The sequence below is a fragment of the Polypterus senegalus genome, chromosome 1 (genome assembly GCF_016835505.1).
Source record: "Polypterus senegalus isolate Bchr_013 chromosome 1, ASM1683550v1, whole genome shotgun sequence".
In the NCBI taxonomy this organism is placed as follows: domain Eukaryota; kingdom Metazoa; phylum Chordata; class Cladistia; order Polypteriformes; family Polypteridae; genus Polypterus; species Polypterus senegalus.
In genome coordinates this window covers 200,028,725-200,043,475 of record NC_053154.1, presented here as the reverse complement: position 1 = coordinate 200,043,475, position 14,751 = coordinate 200,028,725, and the positions used below count along the sequence as shown (strand labels likewise).

At 38.6% G+C, this 14,751-nt stretch overlaps 1 protein-coding gene across 1 annotated transcript in view; it reads right to left on the bottom strand.

The window, feature by feature from the left end:
• si:dkey-240h12.4 (death-associated protein kinase 2) overlaps positions 1 to 14,751 on the bottom strand; it is a 114,698-nt gene that overhangs the window by 96,059 nt on the left and 3,888 nt on the right. The window lies entirely within an intron of this gene.

Sequence of the window (14,751 nt, the reverse complement as noted above, 5' to 3'; positions counted from 1 at the left end):
ACTCTCTTTTTTTTTCAGGTGTTTTGCCTCCCACATCCCCAAAGAAAGACTTGTTAGATCTGTTAACTGTAGATCCAAATTGGCCTGAGTGTGAGTTATTGAGCTGTTCAACAAACTGGTGCCCCATCTAGGGCTGGTTCCTGATCTTTGCCTAATGGTGCTATATATACTATGGGGCGCACTTCACACTCACCACTTTACGTCTCTGCTGCTCGCATTGTGAAGGGGGGGGCTGAACGCACACTAAGGAGATGCGGACGGATCAGCTGCTGCTACCGAGCTGCGTGTTCTGCATGTTGCTCTGCGCTTTGATTATTTAAAAGCCTGTTCAGAAGCTGCTGTTACCGAGCTGCATTATCTGCATGTCGTGCAGCCCGTCGATCATTTAAAAGCCTCTACAGAAGCTGCTGCTGCTGTGCTGCATGATCTGCATGTCACGCTGCAGGACGATCATTTAAAAGCCTGTTCAGCAGCTGTCCTTTTGTCTTACGACGTTACAGTATCTGCGAGAAATTGTTTGTAAGTAGGGAGTGATGTGCAAGTAGTCTTGTGGGACTTCAAAGTGTCTCTCTGAGATGATCACGTCTCGACCCAAGATTTTATATATATATATATATATATATATATATATATATATATATATATATATATATATATATATATATATATATATATATATATATATATATATATATATATATATGTATATCTGGGAGCATGCACTGATACACCGCGTTGCTGCACCCACCACTCAACACGCAACGCTGCAGCACCATATTGGAAGAGTGAGATTTTTTTTTTTTTGCTTACAGTGGCTGGAGTGCCAATCCTGCCACCAACCCCCCAAATTTTCCCTGCAAGCTGGAGGACCTCCTTGCAGGACTGCATGCAGATTAACGTCATATTTAGGACAAAACAATTGCAGGTTAAGGTCCTTGCTTAAGGGCCCAACAGAGTAGAGTCACTTCTGGCATTTACAGAATTCGAACCGGCAACCTGGTGCTTTTAAAGGAATTTTTTCATGTTTTATTTCCTTAATATTTTCAATTACTGTTTCCATTATTCTGTTGTCTTGTTGATGTTATACTGTGTTTCAAGTCATATTTCATATTCAAGAATACTTTCTTGTTGCAGCATCTCACTATACCCGATACAACCTATTAAAAGTTAAATGTTCCATTAAACTATGTGTGTACTTAACATAAATAAAAAAGAAAATACTATTTTTAAAAAATATTTAAAGCAATAACTTTGTTTAGCATCTGAGGTTTCTGAATAAGCACTTTAGACTATAATTTTTGGTTTCTCTTTGAATTAAAATGTGCCCTATTCTTATACCTTCACTCTTCCCAGACTACAACTTGTTTATCATTTTCTGCCACCCAAAAAACGTTTTACTAGGCATTGCCTCCATTTTCATGGAAAGACCCTCTCGTAGCTCTTCTTTCTAGTCTGGCTCAAAGAGTAATATAAATTATAAATGTAAAATGCTGTATTACAAGCTCAACGAGGAATATGGAAAACAATAAGTTACAAATACATGATTTGATCAGAAAGACTAAAGCGGCAATTGAGAAAATGAAATAAGGGGATAAGGTGGGTTGTTTTCCCACACAACTGGGCTATTCTGGAAGTGATTCAGTGGGAAAAATGGACTTGACTGACTAAAGGTTTAGGCTACTTTCCATGGATTTTTTTGGTTATTTTAAAAGTATAAATATATGACTAGCTATCAGCCGTTGTTCTGGATTCCTCTGCTCAACTCTCCTTCTGAATGCTGCCTGCTTGTGACCCCATGTTGTTACATTGGTAGGTAACACTACCAATGACACAGTCATGTAATAAAGGTCATGAGAAAATAAAAGAAAAATAAACCTCACAGTCTGTGCTCAAACACTTGTTTTGCCTTTGCAACCTTCTAAGCTTATTTGCTTTAATAAGATTTTGTTTTAGGGGAAGGGAGTACTAAGAAACGCTAAAGTTGATGCCACATGATGTGACTTTTAGTTACAGGGTACAGTATGTCAGATTTGCCAACCACAGTAACTGATTTCACTGCTGATTCATGTCAGTTTAAATGACTGAAAATCATTGCCCACATGTCAACTTTACCAACTAAGTGGAAAGTTTACAGCACAGTCATATTCAACCCTTTTTGTGACAGCCTAATGTGCTGCCTGTTGGAGATGTAACTGTGCAAAGGATTAACAGGAACAATGAGCTCAGCTGCAGTCACCGCCTTTTTTTCTTTTTTCCATTCTGTTTTAGTACATAAAACATGAGACATCAGAAAGACAAGCCTGTCTTCTTTTTGCAAGGTTCAAAACGCATGTATGTTCCCTGTTGCTACAGTCTATGCATTGTACTTCGAGAAGAGTATTTATTGGATGCCAGCTCTCATGCATAATGAACCTGCCCTACAACTAAAGACAAATTCAAATCTGTTTGATTTTTGTCAGAGTGGGTCACAGTACGTCACATTATGCAACTGGCTTCATGGGAGCGTGACACAGACTATCTCTGACATTCTACTGTAAGATTGTTTAAATGAAAGCACCACTGAAAATTACTGAAAAAAATGTTTCCTAATGCAACATAGCCTTAATGTAACTGGAGTAGAAGCTCTGTGTACCTCAAAATGCAATTTTACACCTGAGCAAACTTATTGTTTCTGTCATTTTTGGACCTATAGCTCTCATAGACACAGGCTATCTGGAAAAAAATGGTTAAGGTGTCACTTTTCATGATCAGACAGGAAGCTGTTGTCTTTATGTGATGCACCACTACTAGATTAAGATGCCAGTTTGTCTTGTTCAAATACCAAATACTGTAAATGGTTTATCTACCTCACCTTGTGCACTGCTGATGTTGCTAAAATAAATAAATCATTACATGAAGGTGGACGTCAATAAACTCAAGTGCAGTTGACCACATGCTGGGGAAGGTAATTCACATGATTGCTTATAAGAAAAACAGAAGATCACAATTACAAAACTTGGAACATGTTTAGTTATTTTTGACTTGATATCCTGCTTCTTTAATTGTAATATGTGTATTCAGTATAAAATATGACCTGATGTCAATATATATATGTTTACTCACACCATAGCAGCATGTCCCCACCTGCAGGCAAGATCCTGCCTTCCTAACAAGTTTGTCCAGGCGTGAGACGTCCTTCTTCTTTATGCTGCCTCTTCTACACCACCATGTAGAAGAGGGCACTCGCCACAACCGTCTGGTAGAACATCTGCAGCATCTTATTGCAGATGTTGAAGGACGCCAACCTTCTAAGGAAGTATAGTTGGCTCTGATCTTTCTTACACAGAGCATCAGTAATGGCAGACCAGTTCAATTTGTCATCCAGCTGCACTCCCAGGTATTTATAGGTCTGTACCCTCTGCACACTGTCTCCTCTGATAATCATGGGGTCCATGAGGGGCCTGGGCCTCCTAAAATCCACCACAGCATAGCATGCAATCAATTCCTAGATGTGTCTTCACCCTACTTTACAGCTAAAAAAAACAAGTGCTGTAACTAAAAGAGCCACATTCCTCCCAGTCCAATTGGCAGTAGAATCTTTTTACTTGTAGTAGCAGTGACATCACTTGTAATTTTTGTGTCTGGTTAATGTACTCAGTGAAAGTTTCCAAAAATCCTTTAGTCCAGCAAGTAATCGTGCTGAAAAGTCATGTAAATAATAAGGCGGTAATAAGATGATATAATCAATAAGGTTTGAAATCTGCAGTACTGGACATTTGCTCTTTAATTAGACCTCATACAGACAAGTTACCATCATGTGCTTTTTAGGCTACACTGCTTTCACTTTAGGGCTGATTTATACTTCTGCATCAAGGGTACATCATAGTTATTCATGGATTCTGGGCTCTAGGCTACACTGTCGAAAGCATTGTACACTTCTGGGTCACACCACACTGCAGGCACATCCCTGAACACTTGTTGGCAGTGACAGTAGTACACTAGGAAAACTAACGATCCATTAAAATGCAGGCAGTTTTTGCCCTCCAGGATCACCGCTCCTCTTGCTACATATTTTCTTCTGAAGGGAAACATATTTGCTCCTCATATTTTTCCATTTTTTTTCCATACATTTGCCACCTACCAAACCGGAAGAAAAAAAATGCATTTCAAGAAATACGTGGTCAATCAGAGTTGTATTGGTCTCTTCAGGGTTTGCGTAAACACAACGTCTAGTCAAATTTTGAGGAGAAGCATGTCAGGCTATGCCACAAATACTCCATAGACTATGCAGGCGATGGTGAACCTATGACACAGGCTCAATGCAAAAATATAAATCAGCTTTTAGACTAGAGAGTACAGGAGAGTATTGGAGGGAAAGTGCTGTGGTAGAACTATGATAATAGAGGTCCACTAGGACAGACCCAGCCTAGGTCCCTTCCGCTGTGAATCTTTTCCCACACATTCTCTCTCTATCCAGTTTTAATATATTCTATAATTCAAACATTAATGCAAATATCACATCTACCCACCATTGTCAGCCACTAGCCTTTGTTCTCTCATTTATTTATTTTTTTCAAATGAGTTTAACAGATTGAATGGTTTCATCTCATTTGTCAAACTTCCTAAGTTCATCTTTTCTCTTAAAATAAGCAGACTACGAAGCAACTTGCCTTGTCTAGACTTATCAGCTAGGCCCCAGAAATTATTTCATATACTTCTGCTGCCAGATGTCTCAAGAGAAGAATCCAAGCTCAAAATGAGCTCTGGAGAATATCAAATGTTTAAAGCTGTCCAAGCAAAAACAGATAAATGTGATGCTGAAGACTGTGTATGTGACCTGAAATTCACACTGGCTTGATTACTCTGCTGTACCTATTTACTCGCAAAGGGCGAGAATTTCTGCACTACAGAAAGATTTAGACCACCAGCTTTATCTGGTCATACAAAAGATAACTGTTTAAATATCATGACAAAACACATGTACTGTATGTTTCAAATAAAACTGACACATTTGTTAGTGCTTCTGCTTCATAGATTCAGCATTTTGAGCTTAAACACCTTGCCTTGTTGCTGCCAGGATTGTATTTGTATGTGCCTATAAGGGTTTTCCACCCAAAAATGTGCTGGATAGGTTAATTAGTAATTCCAAATTGGCTCATGTGTATGTGAAAGGGTCCGATGGTGGACTGGCCCAGCACTACCAGAATAGGCTCTAACCCTCAACTGGATTAAGTGAGTTGCAGAAAAATACATAGGAAGTACACTGCTATTTAAAATAACAAAATAAGATTACTAATAATATTACTAATAGGTTGGTTGGGAGAACATAAAAACTACAAGGCTAGAGGATAAAACATTAGTCTAACTCACTTTATGAAATTAACAAATGTATAAAAATCTATTTTTTTCTCAGTAAAGCACTCACTGATGATATTCTTCTTTAAAGGTGTAATATAAAATGTTCAACATCGACATATTCACTAATCCAAGGTAAAATAAATAGTACCAGACTGCCAAGCTGTATTATACAAAATGCATTCTCTGCCTTAAAGATATCCTAATTTACACATTGTTTATTTGCTTTATTTTTTACAAGTGCCTTTGTTAGTTTGTTTTTTTAAACACATTCTTGTTCAATTTTTTTAAGTTCTTTGTTTACTTTCTTCTTTGATGTCAGTAAGTCTTTGGCATGAAGACTTCTGTTTTTTGTTAAATTTATCACCTATTTTTCAAACCCAATTTAACCAGTTCATTTGAACTAGCAAAGTAGAAACAAACCCCTAGATAACAGGTGTCAAGCTCAGATCTTGGGGACCTGAAGTAGGTGCAGGTTTTCATACCAGCCATTTTCTCAATTATTAGGGAATTGCTGCTGCTAATGGAACATTTTATTTTGCTTTAATTTTATTTGACTTGTTTTTTAAGATTTAGAATGCTTAATTTAAATTTTTTATTAATCAACTAACTCTATTAATCATCTATCCATCTTTGAACCCAAATACAGGGGTCTGCTGGAGCCAATCCCAGCCAACACAGGGCAGGAACCAATCCTGGGCAGGGTGCCAAACCACCGCAGGACACACACAAACACACCCACACACTAGGGCCAATTTAGAATCGCCAATCCACCTAACCTGCATGTCTTTGGATTGTGGGAGGAAACCGGAGCACCCAGAGGAAACCCACGCAGACACGGGGAGAACATGCAAACTCCACACAGGGAGGACCCAGGAAGCGAACTCGGGTCTCCTAACTGCGAGGCAGCAGCACTACCACTGCGCCACCGTGCCGACCCTCTATTAATCAATAATTAATTGATTAACCCTAACCCTAACCCTAACCCTAACCCTAACTTAAATTCAATTTCTGGAGAAACACAATTTTCACTCTTAATTGGAAGCAAATTTCTGTTATTAATGAAATACATTATTGCATTACTAGCCAACGCGGCGGTGTAAGAATAGGAACGGAAAACAGTGAGAAAGGAATTCAGAAATCAAGAAGAAAGAAATACTTCTTCAAAGATGCAGTTGTGAATAGGTGTTTTGCTGGAGACGACAGATAATGAGTCGAAAGATCTAACCCTAGAAAAAGCAAACTGACTGTGGCTGAAGACTGGTTGTTGTAGATTAACGCAAATCTTTGCAAACGTTTGTCCTTGGGACTTGTTGATAGTCATGGAGAAGGCAAGTCTGAGTGGGAATTGTGTGCGTTTAAATTTAAAAGGGAGATTGGTGTTGGAAGGAATGAGAGAAATTCTGGGAATTAAGATTGTTTCAGAATTTTGGATATGGATCAGTTTGCACTCAATAATATTTGTATGTATTCAGGTAATGATGAGTCTTGTTCCGTTGCAAAGACTCGGCAGACACATGGCCGAAGTGAAAGGTCATGCGGTCAGGCTAGATATAGGGCGGTGTCGTGACAACAATGGGGTCATGAGAGAGGAACGGGGAACGCAGTAGTCCGAAGGAGGATTACGAATCGAGAAAAATGGTGTGGGGGTGTATGGGATGCCGCAGGCAGCGTTGGGAAGGGTTTGGAAAAGGAGGAATAGGAATCGAGAAATTCCGTGTGGGCTGCGTGTTGGGGGGAGCAGGTTTGAAGAGGAAACAGGACGAACCAGAAGAGAAATATATACTGTATAAGAGATATGACTTGTTAGTACTCTCATTCTGCCACATCATAAATTTCTAAAACAGTTCATTTTCTTTTCCTGAAGAGCACTATTAAAATGTTTTGTGGAACACACCACATTTCCTTCCAAATATTTTATTAAGTCAGGTTTGAAGGACAAAAATGAATGACGTAGCTGGTTGTCAGTTGGTTTGCTTTGCGTGTTAGCACTGTTTGGCTGTTAGTTAAGGGAAAAAACAATTAAGTGTTCAGAGTCTAAAAAAAAATGTAAAATGTAAACTGATAGAAGGCTGTGCCATTAGCAGTAGTAATTAATTACTAATTGAGAAAATGGAGGTTTCTCAATTAGGAGGTTTTCTGACTCGGTCCTGGGTACCCACTGTGGGTGCAGGTTTTTGTTCCAACCAGCTTCTGCTTTTAATTGGACTACTGTGCTAATTAATTAAACTGTTATTTCCCAGATTCTGTGTTTTAGGAACAATATAGAAATTAGAAAACTAAATTTGGCAAAAAAAAAATTAAAATGTGCTAAGCAGTTATATGGGAATAATGTATTTTTTCTTTTTAACAATGTTTCATCTTGATTTTCATTCTACTTTTCCAGGTGTTCTAATTGTTTAATTAAACCATTCGTTACTAATTAGTGGGTCTGACACTACAGTAGTTGCAGCCTTTCACGATTCAGTGTTGTTTGCCTGGGTGTCTGCTCTGCTAGTTTTTAATTGTCATTATTAAGATATAATAAAGGGTGCAAACTACAGAGAGAAAGGGCAGAATATAATGAAATCAACAAAATACAGGTAAGCATTTAAATAAATAGCAAACATAGGAATATTTCAAAATGTCTTATAAATGTAAAAATCATGCTGCTGTGCTTTTCTGAATGTAGAATAAGAGAAAAGGAAAAAAATATCAACTAATAAAATGAGATCAGCGTTATCAGTTGTTGTCACTGATTATGAATCTGGCTGGAACAAAAAACCTGCAGCCATAGTGGGTCCCTAGGACCAAGTCTGAAAACCCCTACCCTAGCTGGAACTTCAACATAAATTTCGAGGCAGTGCTAATTTTGAGCTTGATTGAATCATTACACTCTGACAAAAATAGTTGCTCTCAGAACCTGCAATCCATTATAACAAGTGTACAACTTTAGATTTTTATGTCGCTAACTCTAATGACCCTAAATAGAGGGTCATCCCTCAGTCTGTTCATTAAAAGACAAATTTGGAAACAAACTGAGTTTGGACCATATAAAACAAGTCAGCTGGGTAGGAGTCAAACTTGTTGGTCTTCATATGGATGGCTGCATGTGTTATTAAGCTTGAAAACTAAGAGGTTTAATTTAGAAACATTTACTTTAGGTAGAATGCTCAGTGGGAGCTGGAAGGTCTTTTGGTCTTGGAAACCCTGCAGATTTTTTTTCCAGCTTAACCATTTTTTTGTTTTGTTTTTTTCTGTCCTTCCAGCCATCTAACCTTATCTTCTGTTGCTGTTACTTATTCTTTAATATTAATGCCTAATCTTAATTGTTAAGAGATTTTGATTCAGGCCATTGTAGCACCTACATCAATACAGATAATTGGGGTCCTTTAATGGATTATCATGTAATGCTGCTAACTGTGGCCAATAACTCGTACAGACAGGATTTCATTCATGGCATTTAAAACAAAACCTGTGTTTGGCTGCTGAGATTTGTGAACTGCATCTGGACTGGATTGAGCTTGAGCATCTTAGATTGCTATGGTTTGATGTTGGATAATCTCCATCAGATTCACACACAGAGATGATATGGATAATGGTGCAATCCAGACAAGATACAGAAAACCACAGTTCAATAACAGCGGTATTATGGCACAGAGCTCTATCATCGACAATAACATATTTCCTCTGTTGCATGACCAGTTCATACACTTCTGGGTTTATATATTTTGGTCACACAATGCAGTCTGACTCGGTATCCTAGATCTTTTGATCTGTTCTGCCTCTAAAAAGCACAAATAACACCTGAATGTGTTTGTTTTTTCTTGCTTCAAATGGTTATTTGAAAAGTTATTCCACCAAGGATTTTTTTTGTAATAAAATACTAGGGGGCTCCGCACCCTGCTCGCTTCACTTGCCAACCCCCGGGTTTGGTTTACCGAATATACAATTTAAAGAGATTGATATTTTCATGGGAATTGTTACATATGCATTATTTTCACTTTTACTTTAAAACTTTTGTAAAAACAATACTTGTCCTTTATTTCTAGCCCGAGCGTAGTTAAATCTCTTTCTCGCAGAACGTATAACGCTGCTTGCATTGTGGAAGGTGCTGAACGTACACTAAGGAGATGCCATCAGATCAGCTGTTGTCTTTCTGCTCCTGCTGCTGGCGAGCTGCATGTTCTGCTTGTCACGCAGCACATTGATCATTCAAAAGTCTGTACAGCAGCTGTCCTTTTGCCACTTCGTATCTCAGCCACTCACGTTGTGCGGGGCTTAACGCACACTACGGTGAAGCAGTCGGATCATCTGCTGGCCTGTTGCTGCTGCTGGTGATCTGCATGTTCTGCTTGTCACTTGTCGTTGTTTTAAGAGCTGGGAGCACAAGAAGTGTGTCTGCCAAAAGCTTTCCAACAAGTGCTAGGTTAGATGTCCGTGAACTTGTTTTAAATGTTGTCTCGCGTGACGTTAAAGTGTCTCTCGCAGGATGTCAAATTGTCTTCCGAGAAGATCACATCTTGTCTCCCTAATCTCCCTCCCAAGATTTTTTTATAATAGAGAGATATTATGGATTGGGTGTTGGGAATAGCACTGTCAGACTGACTTGTGCTGCTATCTTCACACATAGTTTTGAATCCTCTGTCATGTCCTTGTCTGTTGGTGAACTTCATATATCCTCTGTGTCTGTGTGGAGCTTAATCTAGCACTCCCATAGGTGTGTGTGTGTTAGATCAACTGGCAATTCTAAACTAACTCTATATGGGTGTGTGCCATACCAAGACCCTGAACTGGAATATGTAGGTATGAGAATGTCATGTTACAGTATATTACACTAGCTGTGTTACCCACCTAAGAAGGTTTGAAATCTAAGCAATCAAAGCAGACCTTATGATTTTTATCTGATACATGGGTTGTCTATTTGCTCTGGTATAATAAAACGCACCCAACCCCTTCCCTTCATAGAATCAATGCTTCTTCTTGCCGTTGCTCAACAAACTGACCACTCTTACTCTTATAAGTGTTTTGCTGGGAAAATGTGGCAGAGGTCAATATCACATTGACCTGGTTTTGCAACAATAGCCTATTCGTGTTGAGTCTTTGCTTTCTTGACGTTCACATTGATTTATCATTATTTTTACTCATCCATTTCCCACCATGTGAAGTTCAGTCATTAGCATTATAGGTATAAAACATCATTCAAGTGGCATGATGACTGCAAGAAAGTTACTACCATACTGCTATTGTCAGTGTATTATGTCAGACAAAAGAATAAGACGATAGAACTAATTCTTATTTGTAAACTATTCTTATTTGTAAACCCTTATGTTTTTTATTTTTTTTTTCTCTTCTACATTTTTTTTAGCTGTTTTTGAAATTTTCTTATTAATCCTAGCAACCAGATGGAGACACAGATACAGAGACACACACAGGCATTTGTCCTTTAATAAAAGTGGATTGTGGATCATATTCTAAAAACTGGAACATGCTTGAAAAAACAGAGGGTGGTTAGCAGTAGTTAAATTTCTTCATCAGAAAATGATCATTACCTTTGAAACACATATTATATAATGCCCCTTTTCACAAGTTCTAGAAACCTGCAATATGTATCAACAGCCCTTACAAGGATAATTTTTAAAAGAAAATAAGGCCTTGTCTTCATTATGCAGAATAACTGTGTGGGTAAGAGTCTTGGCATCACCAGCTTAAAAAAGTCACACCAAAGAGTTTCTTCGTCACAGAAGGACAAATGCCAACGCACATTCGATGCAAATAACTGAATACAGTCTGTCTGGCCTAATAGCTAAGGCTTTGCAAAATAACCTGCAAGGTTACTAGTTTGACCCCTGCCTTTAACTCTACTGTAGGATTCTAAACAAGTAATTTAAGTGTTCTAGGCTTTCCAGATTAAGTTGGTTATCACCTCTAAACTGTTACATTGAGTGAATGTGCACATGAACGATCAGCAAGAGACTAGTTCCACATCCAGAGTGTGTCCTGCCTTGCATCTCATATTGCTCTGGCCCAAAACAACTCTGTATGCCAATGTACAGGTTCAAAAAGTGAAAAGTGATTGAACATTTGAACAATAGATATACAGATGTAAAGCATCTAGGCATGGAGTTAACTCTAGTGCAGTGAAACTAAAGGTTGTTCGTATTTAAAAGAGTTTTGGCATAGATTAAAGCAATACGCCCATGCACGCCACAATAGAGTTGAAGCTCTTTAAAGTTCATAGACCAGGGAGACATGAGCAACCCAGACTCTTAAGATAATCAGTCTATTAGTGAGGGAGCGGTTGTATTGTCTTGAGTACATTAAGGGTTTGGGGGAGCCGATTTAAAGGCACAATGATAATTACTCTCCACCCACACCCTCACTCTAAAGCCATCAAAAAGTCATATATTTAACTCCAAAGAGAGCTATCACCAAATCAGCTATTTAAGACACTCTATCTCACAAACAAGTTTTGCCATAATCAGACATCTAATGTAAAGCTCAAATAGCACATTCCATTTGTAAAAGGTTAATCAGTCTTTTTCTGTGATGATAGTGTGGTCACTTAACTTTAAACTGGATTCATGTATTGGATGTACTGGGCTGCCTCGCAGTTAGGAGACCTGGGTTCGCTTCCCGGGTCCTCCCTGCGTGGAGTTTGCATGTTCTCCCTATGTCTGCGTGGGTTTCCTTTGGGTACTCCGATTTCCTCCCACAGTCCAAAGACATGCAGGTTAGGTGCATTGGCGATTCTAAATTGTCCCCCTAATGTGTGCTTGGGTGTGTGTGTGTGTGCCCTGCGGTGGGCTGGCGCCCTGCCCGGGGTTTGTTTCCTGCCTTGCGCCCTGTGTTGGCTGGGATTGGCTCCAGCAGACCCCCGTGACCCTGTAGTTAGGATATAGCGGGTTGAATAATGGATGGATTTACTGGGCTCTACATTGCACTTCCTTCAAGACAATCTCTATGCAACTTACTGGATCCACAATAAGTAGGAACATGAAAAATCACGTATCTAAGTATGAAGCATTCTTGTTTAGTTCTCCAATAAGAAAATAGACAGAGCAAAGAGAATTCTTGGAATTTGGGAAAATGTCCATCTGTAACCAATTACGGAGGCTGAACAATCCATTCCTATTTAGGAACAAACAACAGCTTTATACAAGCAGCATAAGGTCTTGCTATCAGAGACTAAAAGTGTGTGCGCAGTTTAAAAGCACTTCCTTTTAATGCAGCATGAACTTCTCTCAGCTGCAGAACTGTTTTTCCTTTGTCCTTCATGGTGGCAGTTTCACTGCAATCTTCCTAATAAATAACACTTTGAACCTAACCATTCCACCTTTTAAATAATGAAAAATATGCCTTGTTAAATCCAAGGATGAGAAAAGCTTGGTAAAGCTGATTTTGTGGATAGTTAAACTAGTGAAAGAACACAGTTTTGTAAGAAATGTAAAGTATTTCAAACATCTATTGTGCAACAATACTGATATCTAAAACAGGAACAATGCAATTCTCTTTTACCTGGGCAAAATATTAAAGTGAATTACAAAACAAGACCAAATACTGCCAGTAACATTACTTATCTTATGAGTTTGCATGCATATGCCATGTATTAAATGCTTGATGTTTCGTCAGTTTAGTGGGTAAGATTACTTTGAGCAAGTAGTGTCCAGATAAATAATATAACATTCTCAAACCTGCATAATCTAATTCATGGTCATGGGAGGCCAAAGCCTAATCTGGCAGCACTGAGAGCAAGGCAGCAAACAGCCCTGGACAGCATGCCAAAATGATTACAGTGATCCCCCGCCCATCTCTGAAGTTATGTTCCAGACCCATCAGCGATAGGTGAAAATCCGCGATATAGAAAGACCATATAAATAACATTTTTTTATAATTTAAGCCTTTAAATACCCCTCTCACATGCTTTAAACATATGTAAACTTATTAAAACACACTTTGTAAACACATACGATATGTAGATGTCGGGCTAAGTATATGATTAACATAATAATAATGTAGCGTACTGTCAATTCATTCAAGCCGTAATGGCAAGCAATGTCCGTTAACGCTTTCCTTCCCTTCTTAGAAGATGCAGGACGCTTGGGAGCCATCGTAGGGCTTAAAACAAAACGAAAAGTTCACAAAAAGTTTGCTCACAATAATCGGATCACAAGCAAGGTACGTGACATGCAGAGAACTGAGTGTCAGGGACCCACGTTCGCTGTTCTTTCGAGATTACACCATGTTGGCAGCAGCCAATCGGAGCCTAAGAGAATGAAAATCCTGCTGTGATTGGTTGAGTCTCCTCTTTCAGCCAATAGCGGGTCTTGTAAGAAATCATCTGGGTACTGTAACGTGAAACTCTTTGTCTACCATAGTGACTGCTGAAACCCGTATGATTTGTTATGAACTGGCTGCAAAGTACACTACAGGTAGGATGTACTTATTGAATTTTTCCTCGATATGGGGGAGGCGCGATAGATGAACCGCGATACAGCGGGGGATCAATGTACTGCTAATCTATTAATAATCTAAACCATAATCCAAATTAGTAATGCTGATCTAGTATACAAATATAGTGAAAAAGCACTGTTTTTGGTCTAGGTATAAGAAGCCAAGGGTGCCAGTGGCAGGTCACTTTTTTAAGCAAAAAGTCTCTGTCAGCTTTTACAATGTAAATAGATAAGCTGCTAGGCAATAGTTTAAATATAAAGGCTTTTACTGTATGAACCCTCCTCTGTTAAGCTTCTGTTCTTGGTATGCTGCTGTCATACTTAGTGCTCCTGCTACACTGCCAAGCTGCTGTATCTGCAAATGTAAAGCAACGCCAGAAAAATTGGGATTCATGTGAATTCAATCTGGTTCTTATTACATTGCCCAGCACATACTTGGGGTATTGCAGAATGTGGAGAAGTCAGAGGACAGCCATTTTAGCCTAGGTCATTAAAACTGAGACTTGCTCTGTTATAACCAATAATGGACCCCTGAGGGGATTTTCTTGTTGCAGGAATTCTGTCATCTGGAGTTGAATCTTCTCACCTTTGCCATCAACTAGCCTTAAGAAAATTATAATTTGATGGGCTTTAAATTGTTGCAATTATTTATTTTTTTAATTTGTTTTTAACGTAATGTGTTTATGTATACAGATGTTATGTGTTTTAATTATTTAATGTTAGCGCATTATAGTTGCATGTGTAAGCCCTCAGAGCCTGTACTTAAAGAAGATTTCTGTACAAAAAATGAATTGAAACTGATTAGCTAACATAATAAATGCCATGCATCAGCATGAGTGTTGTGTAGTCTGACATCCCCAGCAACTGAGAATTCACCACAACAAAATCAAACAGGTTTATTTTTGTTTTTAAATCATAGGGGCGAGCTCTGTGTATATGCGAGAGTTGAGAACACCTGAAGACTCATATAATGCAGCTACAAGTA